The sequence below is a fragment of the Carassius auratus genome, chromosome 28 (genome assembly GCF_003368295.1).
Source record: "Carassius auratus strain Wakin chromosome 28, ASM336829v1, whole genome shotgun sequence".
Lineage (NCBI taxonomy): Eukaryota > Metazoa > Chordata > Actinopteri > Cypriniformes > Cyprinidae > Carassius > Carassius auratus.
Genome location: NC_039270.1, coordinates 19627603 through 19650873, shown reverse-complemented (window position 1 = coordinate 19650873; position 23271 = coordinate 19627603). Strand labels below are relative to the sequence as shown.

Genomic DNA, 23271 nt, shown 5'->3' with positions numbered 1-23271 from the left:
ATTATAAAAACGATTACGTTACACATTGGTTTATGGTTTCAATATTTCATTCGCACTTGTGGGCGTCGCTGAAACACTGCTTTCATCTGATTGGTCGAATTGCTCCGCCTTCAGCATGGCTCTTTCATTCTTTCTGACAGAATAAGAGTCAGTACTATAATGTCTGAAACCAGCACTCACTGTTAATTAGCAAAATATTAGAATCAAATGTTGCTGGGCACATATTTTGTGCTGCTGAGACCAGCAAGTGACCCTTTTAAATTATTTCTAGGTTATAATGTTGTATGAATATTGTCCCCCCCCCCCTTTTTTTTTTTAAGTAACGACCAAGCGGCCAGCAGCAGACAGTGAGCCTATGTTTGATCAATTTAGCCTTCTCAAATCATCAAGACTTGCCTAAAATAAAATCTATAGATATAAAATAGTTGAAATATATAACGATGTTTAAACCGTTAGATCCAGATAAATGTGCGCTAGATCCAATAGTTTGTGCAGAGATGTTTCAGGACATGGAGATGCCAACGTGATCACTCGCATATTTTCAGTGGATACACTGTAATTTTTGCTCATAAAGGTAAGAGTAATAGATAATTCATAACTGCAAAGGGTCTACTTTTATTTGTGTGCACACACAGTATTAACAAAACGTTGTGCTTTCTGCCTTGTCGTCTTTAATAGGAGTACAAAAATGAACACTCAGTGAAAACATGTCTCACAGACATAAGATATATATATATATATATATATATATATATATATATATATATATATATATATATATATATATATATATATTAGTGGTTGGCCGTTATCAGCGTTAACGTCCTACGGGAGACTCTTATCGGGCGATAAAAAAAATATCACCGTTAATCTATTCTCAAAGTTGGGATGGGAGATGGTCTATACAAGGCGAGCAATGATGACTTTCACCTTGATATTTTAGCGCGGATGTATACCTAGCCAAATCTGTAGGGGACGAGACTGAGTCTTTAAACCTGTGTGTATGCCTACTGTGAAATTACCACATCAAACGTGACATGCTAGCATGGATACGGCTAAGAAGCCGCCGGGTTTGCTTCAGGGATTTTTTTTTTTTAAGAAGCTTCCCAAAGGAAACCTCGACAGGACGCACGCCTGTTTCACACATACTCCGTCTGCAGTGTTTATGCAGTCCGTGTGCGTTACGTATTTGGTGCTGAAGCAGCACAGACTCATACTCATTGTGTTTTCACACAGGACGCGTTTGCAGTCCGATACCGCTCCTATGTGTGGAGTATGTGTGAAACAGTCGTAAGGTTGTTTGCACCTTGTGCAATGTGGAATTAGTTTACAGCTTTCTTAAGAAAGCAACTTGTGATGCATTTTGGAAACAGCAGATGAGCCCCTGGTCTAATCCACCACCTCGCTTGAGAAACCCGTTCTCAAAGACTTAACGTTACTTTTAGTCATTATTTTATTTGGGTAGCACACGTATTCTGAATGCCTTCGGCAGAATTCAAATGAGCCATTTTAATCTAGATTAATTCCAAGATTACAGTGAGATGAATCTAGATTAAAAAAATAATCTATGCCCTCCATTTATATATATATATATATATATATATATATATATATATATATATATATATATATATATATATATATATATATATATATATATATATATATATATATATATATATATGTGTGTGTGTGTGTGTGTGTGTGACTGTGTGTGTGTGTGTGTGTGTTGAAAGCTTTAAATGACTATTTAACAGAATAACACAAATCAAAAACAGAAACTCTTTCTTATAATCATAATCTGTAAATATTTCTATCTGAAGGCGCATCTAATGAGGAAATTGCAAAACAGTCATCTTTGTGACACTGACACTAGTTTATTAGTAAACAATTCAAATATCTCCTTACTATTTCCAGCGTTCACATTTATAATTACTTTTGCTGGTGTTTTGCAAGCTTAAGCCTATTGTGTGTACATTCACTGAACTGTGAACTGTTCAGCTGCACTGCTGCGGGACACTAAACACAATCGATCCGCTCTTGACATTAGCTGTAGCAGGGTCTAGTGTTCTTTCCATCACTAATTGATGGATGTCTAAAATGTAAAAGTAAGCAGAAGTCTAAAACAGACGGGAGGCCCGGCCCGCTTCTGAACTATGACCTGAAAATTGTCCCAAAGCCTGGCTCGAGGGGCGTAAAAAAGGTCAGGGGCCATCGGACTCGGGCTGAAATGCAGGGCTCTCGTGTCTGTTGTTGAACCACAGGGAGACTTTCAGAGTCGCAAAGACTATTTCCCCCCTCGAACGGCTGGTCGCACCGGTGCGACATCTGTTTTTTTTTAGTCGCACCATTTAGAATTTAGGTTGCATGTGTCTAACAAATTGGTCGCACTCTAGAGCCCTATTTACTAATGTCCACATTTCAGAGAAAGTTCTTTCATGAATGATTCATCTTGTTATAATTTCACATCCAAAACAGTTAGTGAATTATACTCACACAGGGTCAGAGCTTCCAGCAGGCTCATTACTGAGATTAGGGTGATGAATCATGGAGTTGTTACTCTTCATAGACACGCAGCTGAATCCTGGAAACCCTGCTCTCTGAGGGTCAACATCACTGAGAAGAGGGGGCTGAATCATGGAGTTGTTACTCTTCATAGACACACAGCTGAATCCTGGAGATGATGCTCTCTGAGGGTCAACATCACTGAGATGATAAGGGGGCTGAAGCATGGAGTTGTTACTCTTCATAGACACACAGCTGAATCCTGGAGATGATGCTCTCTGAGCATCAACAGGAGCATCCTGGTCTCTCTCCTCACACACACTCATTTCACAAGCTGAGTTCATCTTTTCTTGCTCATTGATGTGTAACATGATTTCAGGTCTGTATGTGAAAACAGAGAACATAATGAATTTTGACATGCTGCAGTTAATAAATTAAATTATATTTTACCCAATCTGTAAATACAACATTTAATATACAGCAGGCTGTCTGTATGTGCAATTCTATAATAAAAAAAAAAAGTTTAAAAATGAATGTGAAAAAAATGGACACCAATGTTAGTAATGTGACAATCAGTTAAAACACAGAGACTTTGAGTTTTGCATGACAAACATATTTATTCTGGGTCTCTTTCTGCAAAACATTTATTAAGTTTTGTGACTCGATTAAGAGCTGCTTGTGTGCAAAATAGAGCTGCAGGATTCTGGATAAATTGAGATCTTTTTTCTCAAGGTTATGATTCTCTCACAATTTTGAAGGAAAAAAAAAACACTAGACAACCAAACAAAATGTAAATTAAGAATGAATGATTCAATGACTCATTCTAGATGTACTTGTTTCACTTTTTATTCATTAGATACTAGTATTATTCCAATGGTGACTATTTGATTATACATTCTTAAGAAAATTAGAACTATTTTATATATATATATATATATCGTCGCTGTCCGATGAAAACCACGTATGTCCATTTTGCCGATTTTGAGATTTTTTGACGGATTGAATGTCCAGGTTCATTTCCGTATACAGTATGCTTCACATATCTAAATGGCCAATGAAAAGTTGTGAAATCATGTCATCTGATTTTCACGTATATCCATTTGGTGTCAAAGCTGTCAATCACGCCGCGTATCTCCCGCCCTGTGGAAGCATCTCGCCGGTCTCGTAAAGTTTCATCGAAGCTCAGCACTGGATAGCCGAATAACACCGTGAGGTAAAGTAAATAAACATAGCCTGGTGAGACAATGACTTTCCTTCATCGAGGTAAACGTTTCCCCCCTGACGCCAGACGTACGTCTAGGAGTGACAAAATTACGGTAGGACTGTGCAAACAAAGTATCTGTCTAGCATTACCATGTCAGTGTTAGGGGTGTGACGGTTAGTATATAACCGTGAGTTGAACACCGTCATTAGAACTTTATAACCGCCAAAACCGTGTCACTAAAATATTTTTTACAAACATTTTTTATCAAAAATTATTTTCATTTTTTAGATAGGATCATCAGATGCGCAATATATCGGGAGACATGGTTTTTACCACTTAATGAAGTTTTGTAAATCGTCAGACATGATATTTACCACTTCATTAAATTTTGCTTTGTAGAAAACCTTTCTTAAAAACGAATTTCGTTTTGAACAAATTTTATCTTAATTTTAATAGATGTTTCATCAACCAATTGCATGTATTTTAATAAATAAAAAGCAAATATAGCAGACAATGATAACCGTGACATGGAAGCACTGTGAACTAGAGCGCATCTCATTGTAAATGAAATTCAGCGTAGGCCTATGCCTCATACTCTAGCATTAAATGTTTTTGCTGCATCCTTTCCAGAACAGACAATTGCTTTTTTTTTTTTTTTGCGGCTCGCATCAGCAAAGCATAGACCGCAAAACAATCAGCGGATGGCGGGCGGGTGCGGCTTTGAAATTTGCTAAAAAAAACTTTGGCTCGGATGATGAGTTTTGTGACAGATCTCCTTAATAAACGGAGGTCTGAAATCTCTGCCCCTTTACCGATCAGAGCGCGCGCTGAAACGGAGTTAACCCGCTATCTCCAAGATCAACCAATTGACTCTACGGCAGATCCACTAGCATGGTGGCGAGACAATATGAAACAAGCTATGCCACCCCCCCCCCCCCCCCCCCGACGGTTATGTTATGAACCGTCACATTTGACTCACGTCATATCTGTCATCACCAATTCTGAAACCGGCACACCCCTAGTCAGTGTATTGATTCATTGTCACTTCATAGTTTGCAAGAGACATTTAATAAATTTATAATTAATATTAAATAAACTAAGCGTATTTAATAAACTAAGACGTAGGCTATTTAATAAACTGAGCGTATTCATCTGTCAATATGAAACGTGACTTGGCCATTCTAATTAATGATCGGAAGAACGCGTATCGACCACCATTACTGTAAAATATGCACGTATGTCCATTTAAACTCAATTTTGGTCAAATGTGGATTATATCATTACACTGGCAAGAATATGGTTACATGTAAAGATGCCGTACCAAGTATGACAACGCTACATTCAACTGCTTTTGAAATACAGTGTTTTTTTCACTTCCTGAAAAGTAACCGTTTTGGACATACGTGAGTTTCATCGGGCAGCGACGATATATATATATATATATATATATATATATATATATATATATATATATATATATATATATATATATATATATATATATATCTCATCACGTTCTTAACTGCCTAGTCTCAGCGTCAGATGTCACCATACTTGCCAACCTTGAGACCTCAGAATTCGGGAGAGATTCTAAAGGCGGGGGGAGGGGGGGGGGGGTCAACAAACGTAAAGAAGAATATAATTAATTTATGTGTACATAGTTTATACATACATATTATGTACAGTAACAACAACCCATCACAACCCAAACCCATTTATGCACACCCAACCCAACCCAAACCAGTCCATTCAGTTAGGAATTTGCAGGCATATTTTTTCATTTTATTCGCCATGTCTCTTCTTTCCTTCTCTTCCCCTTCTTCTTTTTCTTTTTCTGTTCTGAATTTGCCGCGCTTGACTTCGAGGTGTAACCTTTATTATTAGGGAATTTAAGCAACAGCTGCGAATGGAACGGCTACAGCGACCGGAAGTTTGCTGTCACACCGCAGTAGCCAAGAACGTAAGAATCACTAAGCAACAGTAAACCGGACAGCGCAACGCATTAATTCACTTATTGAGATACAAAAAATGTCATTAGAGTCATTAGAGAGAATTATTGTTTTTGGCATGAAATGACAATCTTTTGTCAGAGGAAGACGAATGCTTAAATGAATTTTGTGTCAGAAATGACCTACCAATTCTGGTAGATTTTTTTTAAATGCATTTAGCATACGCTTTTATGCAAAGTGACTTACTTATTACTTATTCAAGCTATCTTTTTTTTTTTTTTTTTTTTTTTTTACCTATCATGGTAAAATAAAATATTTTTTTTATTACCTATATAGATGTTCTCGGGATTCTCAATGAGATCGTTTGTGATCAGACAATCATAAACCGATGCAAATTACAGTGTCATATGACATAACATTTATTTACCTAATCTCTCACGGTGTAGCGACTCCGGCAAATCAGCTGTTCTCCCGTAGTAGACCGTTAAAGTAGAACGTCACAAAGTACCAGTTAAATTCGCGCATGTGCAAGATAACGCCAGAATGGCGTTGCCGTACCACTAGAGGCTGTTGCTAAGTCCCTATTTATCGGTCTGAAACGGCGCCAAGTGACGGATGGTGTAGAAATTTTGTTGTCCGGGTGGAAATCGGGAGAAAGGTCGCCCCGGGAGAATTTCGGGAGGGGCTTTGAAATTCGGGAGTCTCCCGGAAAAATCGGGAGGGTTGGCATGTATGGATGTCACCAACGGACCGTTGGCTAAACATCTGATGCATGGGACAGTAAAAGTGGAAACACTTCAGGATTGTCGAAGTCGTCATCGGATTGATTGAATACAGGATCTCCACGAGACGTGTGACTGTGACAACAAACGATTATCAGGATCAACTAAATGCTGGATTTTCAAAAAAAAAATTCGCAGCATAGAATCTTTAAAATATGTCAGAGAGTTTTACACACTGGACTGTTATTGTGGCAACATTTCCACGCCTCGAAACGTGATGATGAAGGAAACAAACTGTGATTGGTTGTTTGACATGTCGGTCAATCGGCCTCATGGGCGGGCCTTGGCCAATGAAAGCTGCCATGACTTCCAGACCTTCAGTCTAATGGTCTAGTTACCAGAAGTGTTTGATAATTCTTATTAATCCCTAGGGGCAGAGAGCACCATTGAGTTACATGCAAACTGCTGACCTAAAATCAACTGATTTGAAGTGAATCAGTCAAACAGGTATTAGTTTTTATGTGCATGTAAATTAATTTTTACTTCAGATGTTATCTGCAATGTCTAGGTCTTTTTGGGCAGGATAAGCGATATATTTAAACCGTTTAGGTGGGTGACTGCTGCTCTACTGCCAACACCGGTAACTGACCCAACACAAAACATAGCCTATTTCTTTCTGTAAGTAATTATTCAGGAATTATTAAACATGAACCTATTAGTATTATAAATTGATTTGAGAAGAAGACTTAGACTTGCGCGTGGTATACAAACGAACATGGAACAATACATTTATTAATCGGTGTTAATGATAAACGGACAATCGTTCAGTGTCTGTTCATGTTTTTGTTGCTGTTACGTGATGTAGCGGTGTTTGACTGGGGGCACGATGTAGGCTGATGACGCCATCGTTTAAGAAAATATATGAGGTGTTTCTCAATGTCAAGGAAGGATCCTCAGAAGCCAGTATTTCGAGGATGCTACGTCATCGACATCCGTCGAAGGACTGTTCCAATGTCGAGGATCCTCTGAATTTCAACCAAGGACTGAGTCCTTCGTTCAAAGAATATCCCATACACAGGAAAGGATGCATATGTGTATCCTTCGCGCTCTCAAATCACCCACAATCCTATGCGGGCAGCTTGGCTATCTAACGTTAGTTCAAAAATTCAATAATGTCGAACGTTAACGTAGTCGGAGCGTTAACGGTTTTTATTTATGTTTCCAAACATTTGTTATAACTGTAGTAAATATAAGTAAAGTTTGACGTTTAAATGCCAGTACAAATTACTACCATATTGTAAATTATACAAATACAAATCGTTAACTGAACCGGACCTGTCATTTAACAATTGTTTGCGTCAACGGCATTTCTTTTATAAATAACTAGTTAAGTTGTCTAAAGTAATTTAATGATACCATTAGCATTATTCAAACGGACCTTTTCACTGACGTAATGACGCTATTACGTGCACTGGCTAGTCTGTTCCATTTACTTGTTCTCCGTATGCTAAAGAGGAGTCTCACCCAAGGGGCAAGGAACTCGACCGGAAGTTGAAGTCGGGTGGGGGCTGCCATCTTTTAGCAGAACTTCACTTGCGTTAGCATTCCCATTGACTCCCATTCATTTTGGCGTCACTTTGACAGCGAATAACTTTACATCTGAGGCGTTTAAAGACTCTGTTTGTCCATTATTTATTTCTAAAGATACACGACAATGTATAAAGGTCTCCATTACCCTCCAGACTGTCTTTTTGGGCAGGATAAGCGATATATTTAAACCGTTTAGGTGGGTGACTGCTGCTCTACTGCCAACACCGGTAACTGACCCAACACAAAACATAGCCTATTTCTTTCTGTAAGTAATTATTCAGGAATTATTAAACATGAACCTATTAGTATTATAAATTGATTTGAGAAGAAGACTTAGACTTGCGCGTGGTATACAAACGAACATGGAACAATACATTTATTAATCGGTGTTAATGATAAACGGACAATCGTTCAGTGTCTGTTCATGTTTTTGTTGCTGTTACGTGATGTAGCGGTGTTTGACTGGGGGCACGATGTAGGCTGATGACGCCATCGTTTAAGAAAATATATGAGGTGTTTCTCAATGTCAAGGAAGGATCCTCAGAAGCCAGTATTTCGAGGATGCTACGTCATCGACATCCGTCGAAGGACTGTTCCAATGTCGAGGATCCTCTGAATTTCAACCAAGGACTGAGTCCTTCGTTCAAAGAATATCCCATACACAGGAAAGGATGCATATGTGTATCCTTCGCGCTCTCAAATCACCCACAATCCTATGCGGGCAGCTTGGCTATCTAACGTTAGTTCAAAAATTCAATAATGTCGAACGTTAACGTAGTCGGAGCGTTAACGGTTTTTATTTATGTTTCCAAACATTTGTTATAACTGTAGTAAATATAAGTAAAGTTTGACGTTTAAATGCCAGTACAAATTACTACCATATTGTAAATTATACAAATACAAATCGTTAACTGAACCGGACCTGTCATTTAACAATTGTTTGCGTCAACGGCATTTCTTTTATAAATAACTAGTTAAGTTGTCTAAAGTAATTTAATGATACCATTAGCGTTATTCAAACGGACCTTTTCACTGACGTAATGACGCTATTACGTGCACTGGCTAGTCTGTTCCATTTACTTGTTCTCCGTATGCTAAAGAGGAGTCTCACCCAAGGGGCAAGGAACTCGACCGGAAGTTGAAGTCGGGTGGGGGCTGCCATCTTTTAGCAGAACTTCACTTGCGTTAGCATTCCCATTGACTCCCATTCATTTTGGCGTCACTTTGACAGCGAATAACTTTACATCTGAGGCGTTTAAAGACTCTGTTTGTCCATTATTTATTTCTAAAGATACACGACAATGTATAAAGGTCTCCATTACCCTCTACGTTACATTATGGCCCCGTATAAACAGTTTTTGTAAAAAATAGGCTAACGATTGCGTCATAACCACTCGGCTCTCTGTCGCATTACCGTACAGAAAGGAGGAGAAGCTCGCAGGCAATTAACTTAATATGGCGTACTGGCGTTACATTTTAAAATACTATACAAAATAATGAATCAGAATACTTCTGCTCACTCACGACAAAGAACTCCTCGTTCAAGCTCGCCGTCTCTGCAAGATTAACGATGGCAGTTTGCACGCACAACCACTTAGAAGATTTACATCTGTCAGACAGGTTGCTGACTTCGTCAAGCTTCGTTTGAGTCTGCGCGTCAGAAACGGAAGTGCTAAAAAACGCTAAAACTGGGCTTCATTTGTCTCAATTGAGTTCCAATGGGGTCGCTGTGTCCATTTCTTTTACTGTCTATGGTCTCACCTAGCCTCTGAAGGAAGTGACTTGGAAGGATCAGTCCTACCAAGAAGTATCCTTGACATTGAGAAACGCCTATGGATTCGCCATCCACACGAAAACACAAAGGCGGCGTTTTCTAATTTATCCACTCTGGGACCGGGTTTCAAAGAATGCTGGTTTCAATCTCCCAAAATGCCGGATCCGTGAGGAGGAAAAACCTATACAATACAAAATGTATGCGTATACCGTGAAATGCGTCTCTGTGTGGACGGAGCCTCTAAGTGCATAAGGTTTTACAAAAATGAAGAAAATTCATAAATTATGAAAAATATATTAAAGAACATGAAATTCCCAGCTATAACTTTGTTAGTTCTATGATTTCCTTACTGAAATTTAAATCATATCTACATCCAGTGATTAAAGGCTGCTATCCCCTCCATTTTCATTTATCTTGTTGCTGATTTCTTCTGAGCACGATTCTGACACCCTCCCCCTCTCCGCCAGAAAAACACAAATAATCACCAACGTATATAGGTGGCAGGTTTATTAGGAAAAAATATCAACGTTAAAAAAAGGAAATTTAGGAGAATTGTGAACAATTTATAACCATTGTGTTATTAATATGTAATAATGTAATCCATAAAAAAGTAACTGTAGTCTGATTACAAGTATTTTAAAAAGTAGTTTACTCTAATTACAAGTACTTGAGTTTTGGAATCTGTTTACGTAATCCAGATTACATGTAATCCATTACTAGAAGGAAGTGGCAGAGCCTTAAAGTCCAGGGCCATTTCTTTTTTGTTTTCTTTTTTTTTTTGCCCCAGTCTTCCGCTGACTATACCTACTTGGGTTTTTTAATCAAAAGTGCAATGATCAGTAGTATGTATTAAAAAAAAAAACAGCTTTTTATTACTTAGAAGCACCTCAATTAATAAACCGTCTTGTTGCACAGGAATGATCAGAATAGACATAATATTTGTTTTACAATTTAAATTACAATCTAAATGTGTAAATATATATTTTTTTAACAACACAATGGTGTGTGTGTCCCATCAAGTAGGCTAATGAAAAGTTCAAAACACACCTGCTGTCTATATGACCACTTTGTCCAAATACAGGAAATATGTAATGTTAACAAAGAGGACAGGGCCTCATACTTAATCAATAATGACGAAAATAGGGTTATCTATTTTTAAACAGACTACACTATTTTCGCTTTAGTTGTAGCTCGTATTAATGTACATAGACGTTGGAACAGAGGGGGCTGTGGGGGCGGCCACCCCCCTTGGGGGGGGGGGGTTGTTCGTTGTTTTTCTTTTCCGTTGTTTATATATATATATATATATATATATATATATATATATATATATATATATATATATATATTATACAGAATCTGAATTAAAATGTGTTTGATTAAGCATACGTTTCAAAATTTTGTGTCAGAAAATGTTTTTAAGCCTTTCGCACGTACGATCACACAGGTGTAATCAGTCTAGGCTGGTCCCTGGAGTATACGATCAAGTGCATCACATCATCAACTGCTAAATTCAAATGTTGAACTTAGCCAGATACTGGCGCGCTCAGAGCTGTCATATATCACAACTTTGCAGTGTTTTCAAACACATACTGTTTATTTTAGGTTTCAAACATATAAATTCACATAAGTACTACAAAACAATAAATTTAGAGTTTGTAAAATACACACTTGATGTCTATGGAAGAGGTAATAATAATCCTTTCCATTGGGCTAGGTGCACAAGATGGTGCCGGTGAGTTTCAGCGACGCGAGTTAGTGCATATTTATTTCCGGTCTTGCGACGCCAACATTGACTGTAAGGGAAACTGACACACGAAACTTGGCTAGATGTATATAATTAATGATTTTCAAATTTAACAGCCGATAGTGGTATATCAAAAACATGGGGAAACATCCTCCCTATATTTTGTGTACCTGTGTGTGGAAATTCATCAAGATACAACGCGGAGATTGCTTTATTCTTCTGTTGATTATGCGGATCAGCGTCAGGTTAGGTCCACAGGGATTTCTTCTTTCAAACACAAACCACTCAAATATGCAATACTTTTCATTTTCGAAGAGCTGGTTTTGTTCTGTTATGTAAGATAAATGTTTCTGACTGTCAAACAAGATGCACAGAGATTTCTGATAAAGCAAGTTTTATTAACTTTATTTGATAACATAATTTATAACTAACTGTACAATTAAACGTAATATAATTATGGTAAGTTTACCTTAAATAAAAGATCGCTGTTTGCATTCATGTGTGTTTTTATCTGTTTATATGTTTTGTGAAAGATCTGCAGCATAAATCATTATCTGTCTATCAGCAGCCATGTATATTGTTATTGTTGTGAATTAATTATCAGATTAAACCGATATAAAAATTTGTCACATATTTTTTACCGTGTAAAATAATAAAATATGTTGTGAAAATAACGATGAAACAGACTGATGTATGTGTACAATTGAGAAATGGATACTTCTGAAGATAAGTCGCAGCCCACGTCTCACAAGGTAAATATTTAATTAAAAAAAATTATAATAATAATGCAAACATTTTTGAGAGATAAGTAATTTGTACATTTACATATTTGATAAGATAAAATACATTGTATAGCTGTGTATACACACCATGAGTTCAACTTTCATTTCGTGAACAGTAGTGAACATTAGTGTATTTAATTCATTCACCAGACAATCCACTGGCTCAGTTAACATTTATAGTATAGTGATAATAGCAGTGTATATCTTATTTGCATATGAAGTGATATTATAAATCCTGTAAACATATAGAAGGTAATATTTGGACTTCTCTGGTTCTCTGCACTGACTTTAAGCACAACCGGAAATATCTTTGCACACACTCGCAAGACCGGAAATCCAAGATGGCGGAAATATACAACTAGCCCATTCGACCATAGACATATAAATAACTAGACGCCTCATTGGCCGCTCTGAGCCGTTGCTGCGATACGTCAACGCGTCCGCCATGTTAGTGAGGGCAAGACTGCGTTAAAAATACATGGAAGTAAACGGGGAGCTGCGTTTTTTTCTGAATAAAACATGATAACGTTCACATTTATCAACCGATTTCAGGTTTGTGATCTACGTGCAGTTAAAAAAAAAAACTTTGCCTCCAGTTATTTAGTTAGGTTAGGAAAATTATTAATTTTCGTAAGGAATTGTGAAAGCTCACATTTGTCTCACTTCTTGATTTCGTTGATTATTTTCGGTTTACAATTCTAATGTTAATTTAGTATAACTGTGACATATACATGTAATGTAATCTGAATATACATTAAATGAAATGTAGTTGTTTTATTGCTTTCTCTGTGTTCAATCCCAACATTATTCTTTCTTTTTTCTCTTTCTTGTATCTCAGGTCAGAACACAGCTCATTCCATTTGAAATTCTGTGATAAAATCTAAGTAATACATCTTTAAACACCAATAATTTACTATTGTTGAGAAAATTGAATAAAAGCCTACAGATGAACTCCACAACAAATAATAACACATGTAAATTAACTGATGAGGCTATGGATCCAGTGAAAATGAAAATATGCACTTATACAGTGCACAGTAGAAATATAGTAAAAGTGATATGTGATATTAAAAAGTAAATGTAGTACAACTTAAAGTAAAGTGAATAATATGAAAAGCAAGTACAACGGTACAATAACATATGTGATATAATAGATTTATAATAGCATACAATTATAATATGAATAATACCATAATAAATAACTGAACAACAATAGGTTAACAATAGCAAGAATAATATGTAATATCAAGGGTGGAATAATACAGAATAGACAAAAATGAAGAATAAATTTATAGTAAATTAAAGAGTAAAATAAAAAATTTTGAAATGTAATTTTAAAATACTATTTGTGTAATAATTATTAATCAAATTAAGACACAATACAAAAATATTGTGGACATGAGTTCCAAATTGTGTTTAATTAATGAGCTCCTTAAGTATAATATATACATGTACACACACACACACATACATATATATGTTCTATAATGCACATTACACACACCCATGCAGAAAACACACACATTTTGAAACAGTGGTTTATTTTTCCATGTATGTTAACACAAATGAATGTTTGCGTGTGAGGTTTACCTTGCACAACAAAATCTCAAAGTATAGTTATGTTTATCACAGACCAGAATATGAGATGCTTCCCTAAAAAAACTTTAATCCAAATGAATTAAATCAAAATTAATAATCATTATAACAACATCACAATGATTTCATCATGATATTGCAGCTGGACTCACTATGAGTTCCTGTGTTTTTCATTTCTAGGCTATTAACATCATGTAGTTTTTGTGTAAAGACCCACGCAGTACATTATCAGCATTAAACAGCCTGTGCAAAGCTTTTTAAATGCAGTCTATAGTATCAGAATATGAGCTGGGTCATTCTGTCGATTCTCAGGGCTGCTCTGGGTTTAGTACAAACACAACACTACACTGTAAAAAATTGTCCTGTAAATTAACGGTAGTATACTGGCAGCAGGGTTTCCAGCAGTGTACCGTAATTTTACAGTTTTACTACCGTTTTCTGAATTACGGCTTTTTTGTAAATTAACGGTAATATACTGGCAGCAGGGTTTCCAGCTGTGTACCGTTATTTTACAGTTTCCAGAATTACAGCTTTTCTGTAAATTAACGGTAATATACTGGCAGCAGGGTTTCCAGCTGTGTACCGTTATTTTACAGTTTTCTGAATTACAGCTTTTTTTGTAAATTAACAGTAATATACTGGCAGCAAGGTTTCCAGCGGTGTACCGTAATTTTTCAGGATCATTACTGTATTCTAGTTTTTTTTTTTTTTTTTCTAAACCGTAGAACTGGCAATTTTGCCAACCATTAACTTTATAAAAAATATCTGTATTCTAACAAATTCACAAACTGGCATTTCATTTATACTAAAAAGTGGCAGCAAATAGACAGAAAAGAGAAGACCAAGGGGGTATTTCTTATAGAACACTATTTATTTAAGTGCCCAACCAATAATTCAAATGCTTTCTCAAAAAAAAAAAAATAAGCAATCAAAATGGAAGAATCAGTCTTTGTATGTGTTAGAGAAAGATGAGATGAAGAGAGAAGAAAATTAACCAATTTACAAAACAGACAATGTGCAAAATGAACCCTGCAGAAGTCTGTGGACATATTTAAACTAATTTAAGTTGACCATATAAAACACAAAACAAGCAGCCATTTTAAGTCTAGCTTTGTGCTATGAGTATGACAATGCATGGGCATGGGCTTGGAGTGTACGTTCCCCTAAAAACAGCCTTTAAGAAATGGCAAACAACTTCTGAACAAGAATCTTATTTTGGTGTAATAAGTCAAAACCTGGCAAGGATTTGTAGAACAGTCCAAGAACGTTTCAGAAGCATAAAACTGTCACCAACTCTGATGCAAGTGTAGCCAGGGAGGGGTGTAGTCTGAAACATAAACATTGAGAAAAATCCTTTTTAAGTTAAAATAACATCAGCAGAATTTTAATAGAACGTAACAAAAAACATGTATATTGTATAATAATATAAAACATTTCAGAAACTTAGGACCCTACGATTTCCACGATGTGAAAAACATGGAGGCAATCACGGAATCAAATCATGAAAACGGAATTAGGCAAATAATGTGGATTGTCACAGAATTTGTCACATTTGTGATGAATACAATAAAATAGTGTTTTACACTAACTGAAATCGCGATGTGGATTAGTGTATTAATTAATAAAAGTTGCAATATTATGTTTGAAGTTGTACTTGTACTTGTAATTTTTGTAAAGTTATCCAAAGGATTAATTAGCTAATCAAAAAAAGGAACACTAGATTAAAGAGGAGATTAACATCGACAAAGTTTCAAAAATTAAGTTGTACGTTTGAAGGAGTATTTTTGTTCCAAAAAAACTCCTTCCGGTTTGTCACAAGTTTCGGAAAGTTTTTTCGAGTATGGCTCTGTGTGACGTTAGATGGAGCAGAATTTCCTTATATGGGTCCTGAGACACTTCTGCCGGAAGAGCGCGCTCCCGTATAGCAGAGCACTGAGAGCACAACAGACTTCACTGATCAGAGCGAGAGCGTCGCCAAATGTCACAAAAGAAGTGTGTTTTTGGTTGCCAGGGCAAGACAACCCTGCACAGATTACCAAAAGAGAAACAGCATTAAGGGACCAGTGGATGGAGTTTATTTTTACAGAGCATCAACGGAGTTGTGCAAGTGTTTGTGTTTGTTCCCTGCATTTAGAAGATGCTTGTTTTACAAACAAGGCCCAGTTTGACGACGGATTTGCGTGTCGTTTATTTCTTAAGGATGATGCAATCCCAAAAAAAAAGGGTCACGATCGTGTGTTGGAACCGCAGGCGGTGAATAAAACTGCTTCAAATATCTCTGCCTCCTTGTTAGTGCGTCCCCTCCCATGCCGGAGACCCGGGTTCGAGCCCCGCTCGGAGCGAGTCGTTGCTGCTGCTGCTCTCGTTCAGTTTCAGCCTCGGGATCTGATTCTGGATCATAAATAAACGGCTGAATCTGACTGTTAACCATGGTTTGTTTTGGATGATGGTTTTTTTTCCTCACGCTAATGTCACAACTTCCAAACGCTCTCAATGCAAAAGCCTACTGGCGCTCGTGATTATTTAGCTCCACCCACACGTCACATTAGTTTACAGAAAAGATAATCAATAGTTGCAGCTCTATCACACATACACACAAAAAAAAAAAAAAAAAAAAAAATCAAGAGTCTTCACATCAATCCTTCAAAATAAAGGTTCGGTCTAATGTGATGTGATTGTGACGGAAATATATCACTTTTGTACAGTAGAATATGTCATTTTCAAAGTAATATAATAATACAAATAAGAATTATAGTAATAAAAATAATAATAATCATTAAAATGATGTTTAAGGAATAATTACACAATTGTTATTCCATGTTTTAATTGTAACAGGAATAAAAATGGAATTTAAAAATAAAAGGTATTTCTAAAATGTATTTTAACCATTAAGATGTAATTTGAAAAAGTTAAAACAAAACAAAAAAAATTATAAAACATATTTACTTAATTTCTTCATGAGTGTTAAGTTAAATATTAAGCAGACTTTACCTGAGAATGACAGGTGAGTTGCACTTTATATTAGAGCAGTCAAATTTACTTAAAATATATTTGTGCAAATTCTTTACTTTTCGCAAAGTAAATCTTATTTAATTTTTTTCAGAGTTGAGCGCTTGCATACAATTTTTTATAATTCATAGAAATGGAAAATGCTTCTTTTCTCTTTTTTTTCTCATTGTTTCCACACTATTAGTATGACCAGTACTTAATTTGTAAATTGCTAGGTCCCGGAATAAAGTGGGGTGACCGGTTAGAGGACGGAGAGATAACGGTGCATTTGAGCAACATTAGTGGACCAACTAAACTGATTAATAGTGTGCATGTACTCAAAAATAAATAAATAAATAAAAAAATAAACAAATTCATGGTTTTAATAAAATCATTATATTATTTCAACCTCGAATTTTTTTTGTGTGTTTGGATAGTTTTTGTGTAACCTGGGACTGAACAGTCGCAACAACATAGGGGTTGTAATGAGTGCGGACTGTATCCTCTTCAGGGTAGTTCTCAGTGCCACTGACGACTTTTTTTTGGGTCAAATATAGGTTTGTGGATTTTATTTATAAAACCGTTTCTTTGCTGTAAATTATTTTATTTTATGAAATGCAAACTACAGGGACGCAACGTTAGTAACCAAAATGAGTCACACCAGTCTTTTTCAACTGACTACTTTTAAATGTTGATTTTTTTTTTGGTTAAACAAGTTTAAATGTGAGAAATATTCTATGTGTGTAAACTGTGAAATAAGTTGTATTAAGAACTGTATTTAATGAAAATGTATGTGTAACTTCACTTGCCTAGATGAAGTCCCATTTGAAGTCCATTCGATTTTTTTGTAGAGTGGCAACCTTTGGATTGACTGTAGTGGACTTCTTATTCACCACCTTCCCCGTCTTCTTGGAGACTACCTTGCCTCGGCAGGTCTTTGAGACTCTTTCTGGGTTTATTCCATAGAATCATCTAAGGAAAGTTGCATTACACATTACCGAAGTGTATAATAACCATTTTTCAAAATTCTGATGAATTAATTTGGTTTAGAATTTTGATTAATTTTGTAAAACTTTATAATAAGTATAAAGTAATAAAGCACTTATAAATCATTTGCAAACAATCTATATATATATTCTGACTCGTTTGGATTTAATGTGGATCTACATGCTTTCTCCTATTTTCTCCGTGTCTGGCATGCGAATAAAACCACATTTGACAGCGTTTCAGATGATGAACTGAAAAAACTGAAATGGAAGAACACAAGTAGAACACAGGAGAAAGGTTGAGGTAACTAGTTTGCAAATAATTTATTACTTTACTACTGTATACTTATTGTAAAGTGTTACCACAGATCTAAGAGAGTGAATAAAACATACGCAAAAAGGAAAACACTTACCTTTGAAAAAACTCTAACGTGCAACAGGCCTCCTCTTGATACTGCAGGTTGAAGATGTAGTGCACAGCAAACACTTGCAACTGCAGTCAAAAATGTTGACTGGACACTCACAAAAAAAAAAAGAAGCAATTTTAAAAATTGTGCACAACAGCAATGTTAACAATTTTAGATCTCAGCCATCAGTAAATGTTTCTTCTTCATCATGTGCAATGACACACTAACCCAGCAAAATCAGATGAGGATTGGCAGGTAGATTGAGTGTCTTCTCAACCTCAGATGCAGATGCTGCAACCTGTAGAGAACACACAATACACAAATAATATTACATAATATAATGTGGTGAAGTGGAAAGAAGAAAATTAAATACTTACATCTGCATGTGAAACCAGTCCATCTTCATGTTCCTGGAAGTGGGACATTAACGTTAGAATCTTGACAAGCAGGTGTACCATATCTTTGTTCTCATCCTGGGACATCCTTCAACTTTTCATTAAAAACACTTAAAAATATTCTGTCTACTGCTCTCTCCTCTTCCTCTCTCTCTAACTCTCTCTCTCTCTCTCTCTCTCTCTCTCTCTCACACACACACACACACACACACTCTCTCTCTCTCTCTCTCTCTCACACACACACACACACTCTCTCGTTCTCTCTCTCTCACACACACACAAAACTGTATTTGAGGCTGAGGAACAAGTTAGAATGTAAGTGAATGAAGTAACGTTTCCTCTGTGATATAGAGATTTGTGCCAATAAATCCAGTGCAAAATTAAAATTAAAATGTGCTCACATACAAAGCCCACTTTATTAACAATAAGTTCGAATATACTTAGATTACACTCTTAACTAGTTTTAGATACGTCTTATATTGAAAGACTAATGTGTCACTCCGAAAAAAACAAACGTTTCTCACCATAACGTTAACGCTACTCTTTCCATCTATCAAGTCAAGTGCTCATGCAAAAGGCGATGAGTTCATGCTTCCTAAATAAAATTAAGTTTACAGGCCTATTTTCGATTTCCCAATATATAAGGATAATATATAAGTTACCAACTTTATACGCACCTAACTTAGCAACATTAATGCAAATTAAACAAATCCTCCATTTTAAACTACACTGGGTTGGCGCCATTGCAAAATGTAAATATAATTGTGCAAATAAGTGTTTCAGAAAATCAGGAAAACGCACTTACTTCATATCCTCGTTATCTGCAATCTGTAATCGAGATTATATTTAAGATAATATCCGTTTTAGTCACAGAGACTTTTCTCTGGTATCAGACGCTAACCGTTGCTCCCCTCCCCCACCGATCACGTGCTCATCTTCTAAAGTTGCCAAATATGTTCAATTCATATCCAATTAAATAATCAGCGAACGCAAGTATTTTATATTTAACTATTTACAAGTTTAACATTTACAGGATTTTACACCAGGAAAGAAAAAAAAACGATGCAAATCCTTCACAAACACACTCATACACATTTAACTTTCAGGAGAAATTTGTAAAAATTGCATACATGCTAGTTCACCGTCTTGCCAAGATTTGTCAAAGGTAAATTAAAATATTGTGCCCACATTAAAAAAAAACGCTGCAGTTTAAGATAAAAATGTATTCAGACTTTGATCTGCTTACCTGTAAATGAGCCTCAACTTGAGATGAAATCCATAAAACTTTGACTGAAACCATGCTCCTCCATGCGTCAGCTAGCCTTTGGTTCCCCCTCTCCCACCGATCACGTGTGCATTTACGGTAAGACACCGTAATTTTAGAAAACAGTTCAGTACTGTATATTTACGCTGTTAATATGCTGTAAATTTACAGAAATTTTTTACAGTGTAGCCTAGGGAGGTATAGTATTGTCGCTGAGAACAGCTTTCCTCAGCTTTCCTTAAGACTGTCCTTGTCCTGTTTGCAAATGGCTAAAAGGGAAGAAAAAAGGATACATAGAATCAATTCACAGTTTTATGAAAAGCAATGAAATCCTTATAATCAAATGATGATAAAGTTAATCGGTAACACTTTTGAATAATGGTCCATTAGTTAATATTAGTTAACTACTTTAGTTAAAATGATCTAAGCAAGAACAATCCTTCTACAGCATTTATTAATCTTAGTTGATGATCATTTCAACATTTACTAATGCATTATTTAAATCAAAAGTTGTGCTTGTTAACATTAGTTAATGCACTCTTAATTAGCATGAACTAACAATGAAAAACTGTGTTTTCATTAACTAACGTGAACAAAAATGAATAAATACAGTAATAAATGTATTGTTCATTGTTTGTTCATGTTCGTTAATGAATTAACTAACATTAACTAAAGGACTAGTATTCTAAAGTGTTACCACTTAATCTTTGTAAATAAGTAACGGTAGTGAAATTAAAGAGAGAAAATTTAGCTCCTTTATTAATCTAGACAGTCAAAGGGCTCACTCAGTATATTGTGCTCATAACACTATTTAGTTTATTATATAAATAAAACGTAATAAGAGTTCATGTAAACTTTAAATTCTTATAAAGTCTCAGCTTTCACTGCTAACTACGCTAGCGATATCGCTATCTATCATTAATCATCTGACATTGGTGGTTAATTAAGCTGTCAACATAGTTAAAAATAACCAAAAAAAAAAAACATCGAGAAAGAACGGTTGAGTCTTACCTGTGAAAGATAACACCCCGAGATCTGTTTTTATTATCGTGTGACGGTTTGTAGGTATCCAATCTGTCGATAAGTCAGGTATGTTTTCTTCTGTCCTGATGTGAGAGTTAGGAGAGTTGCCCGCTCCAATATGGCGGCGACGTTGACGTGCGGTCGAGCGGCCAATGAGGCGTCTAGTTATTTATATTTCTATGCACACGTTTTATTCCATAGACATCATATAATATATGTTTTATTCATATCAGCTGTTGCTGCTGCGGTGTGTCACGTGACAAGCAATGACGCGTCACCATGGAAACGCCGTCACCCGTCTCCGTTCTCACGTCTCTGTTAATGTACAACTAGTTTAATGTTTAGGTTTGTTTACAGGCCTATAATTTACCCAAATATTTATTTTACGGATTAACAAAATATACACACATTATCCACACTGTATCAAATAATACCAACAATAACATAATATATATATATATATATATATAAAATAACAAACTATGCTTTAAAAAACGATTAACGTTATCTCAAGCGTCCTATGACGAGTAAACGTTAGTTTACTTGAAGTAGCACGTAAGTAACAATCTGCTCGTGTTTGATCAAACTGTGAAGTGTTTGAGTTTGTATGAGGTCGGTTTAGACGGAAATGCTCCGTGATGATATTAAAAGTTTGAAACGTTTTAACAAACTTACTGTGCCCTGCGAAGAGATTTTGTTATTGAATCTTCTAAAATGGAGTAACGTTACATGTCTGTCACTGCTTTCGGTTTCACAACGAGCCCCGCCCAAAACTGAGCTATGATGTGTCTGAAATCCCTCACTCGTTCACTTATTCACTGATCCCTTTATAGTGTGTGCCAATTGAGTTCACTATATCAGGAAGGCGTGAACAAATAAGTGAACGGATTCGGACGGTGACGTCTGGGTTACAGTGCGCGTGAGACTTGGAGCTGTTGCAAACATTGTCATGTATTACATGTACCTCATTAAAAAAAAAAAAAAAAAAAAAAAAAAAAATATATATATATATATATATATATATATATATATATATATATATATATATATATATATATATATATATTAATAGCAATAACACGCAAAATGACTTTATATTGCAATTATACATACCTCCCCGTCACCTTTGGGGTTTCATTGATGGAATATAATATTTTTTGTAATGCCTTTATCATTTAATGCTATGAAAATACTGAGAACAAAATAAACACATTAACACGTTCATAATTGTATGTATTTATTATTTTTAATATCTTGACACTCGCTCAAGAAGCGTTTTGAGCTCAGGTAAGATGCGATCCGAATGAATAACAAACATAACAGACAAATTTATTTGGTCAATTCTAAATAATGATTGTAGTATTTCATACAATAAGTCCTCTATATTCCTAGAGTTGCAAAATTGTACACTCATTAATGCTGCACATGAATCTGATGCAATTTCCATGTCTCCGGACTAACATCTGGAGTGAAGAGCACAGCTGAGGACTTCTCCGACCTGATCTACACTCAGTGACGCAGGAGCAGGAGGAACATTAAAGACTTTCACCATCATCAACACTGATAATAATGAACCATGTTCAGCAGATCAAAATATTAGAGTGATTTCTGAAGGATTGTATGACACTGAAGACTGGAGCAATGATGCTGAAAAATCATCACAGGAATAAAGTACATCTTAAAATAAATTACAATCCAATATTAAATTGTAAAAGTATTTCACAATTTTTGCTGTATTTATAATCAAATATTTACTGTGAGTGTAAGAGACTTCCAAAACATTTAAAAAGTCAAAACTTTTGACCAGTAGCGTCTTCATTTTCAGATTCTGATGCATTATATTAATTCAGTTACTTATTCAAGAGTGATTTATGGGTCTAATATAATTTTTTCTCCTCTTGGTGTTATTAATTTACACATTTTTCAAATGTACCAGCCAACTGTTTGATAGAAACATGTTCAGTACACAAATGAACTGGGGTCACATCTGATCACAGTGTATCTCTATCATCTCAACCAGTGGGTGACGAAAATTCACAACAGTCAAGAAAAAGAAGAAAGCTCTCATTACATCCGACAAACATATCCATATTAATTATTGACAGTGGTATTGATGCACTTATAGTGTGTTCATTAAGCCCCGTTTGTTCTTGTCTATGAATACCCTGTGTTTGGATCATTTTTACATAAAATGTACATATATAAAGTAAACTTCTGTTGTCCCTGCATGATTTGCACTGCCAAGATAAAACTAATTTCACTTAAATATCAGACAGTTTTATTATTGTGATTTAAAAGCCTGGAAAAGTTATAGAACCTGATCACAAAATGATCCAAAT

At 35.6% G+C, this 23271-nt stretch overlaps 1 protein-coding gene and 1 long non-coding RNA gene across 3 annotated transcripts in view; both read right to left on the bottom strand.

Moving 5' to 3' along the window:
* The window catches only part of LOC113047539 (uncharacterized), a 402993-nt gene that overhangs the window by 103654 nt on the left and 276068 nt on the right, over positions 1-23271 (bottom strand).
* LOC113047587 (uncharacterized) lies at positions 17692-21679 on the bottom strand. 2 transcript variants are annotated; one of them, XR_003276300.1, is made up of 8 exons: positions 21608-21679; positions 20921-21247; positions 19892-20178; positions 19451-19473; positions 18628-18660; positions 18479-18548; positions 18257-18362; positions 17692-17829 (listed from the first exon to the last, which is right to left on the bottom strand). It is a non-coding gene; the product is annotated as an uncharacterized LOC113047587 (long non-coding RNA). The 2 variants fall into 2 exon arrangements; XR_003276301.1 differs by lacking the exon at positions 19451-19473 and having other exon boundaries at positions 18257-18355.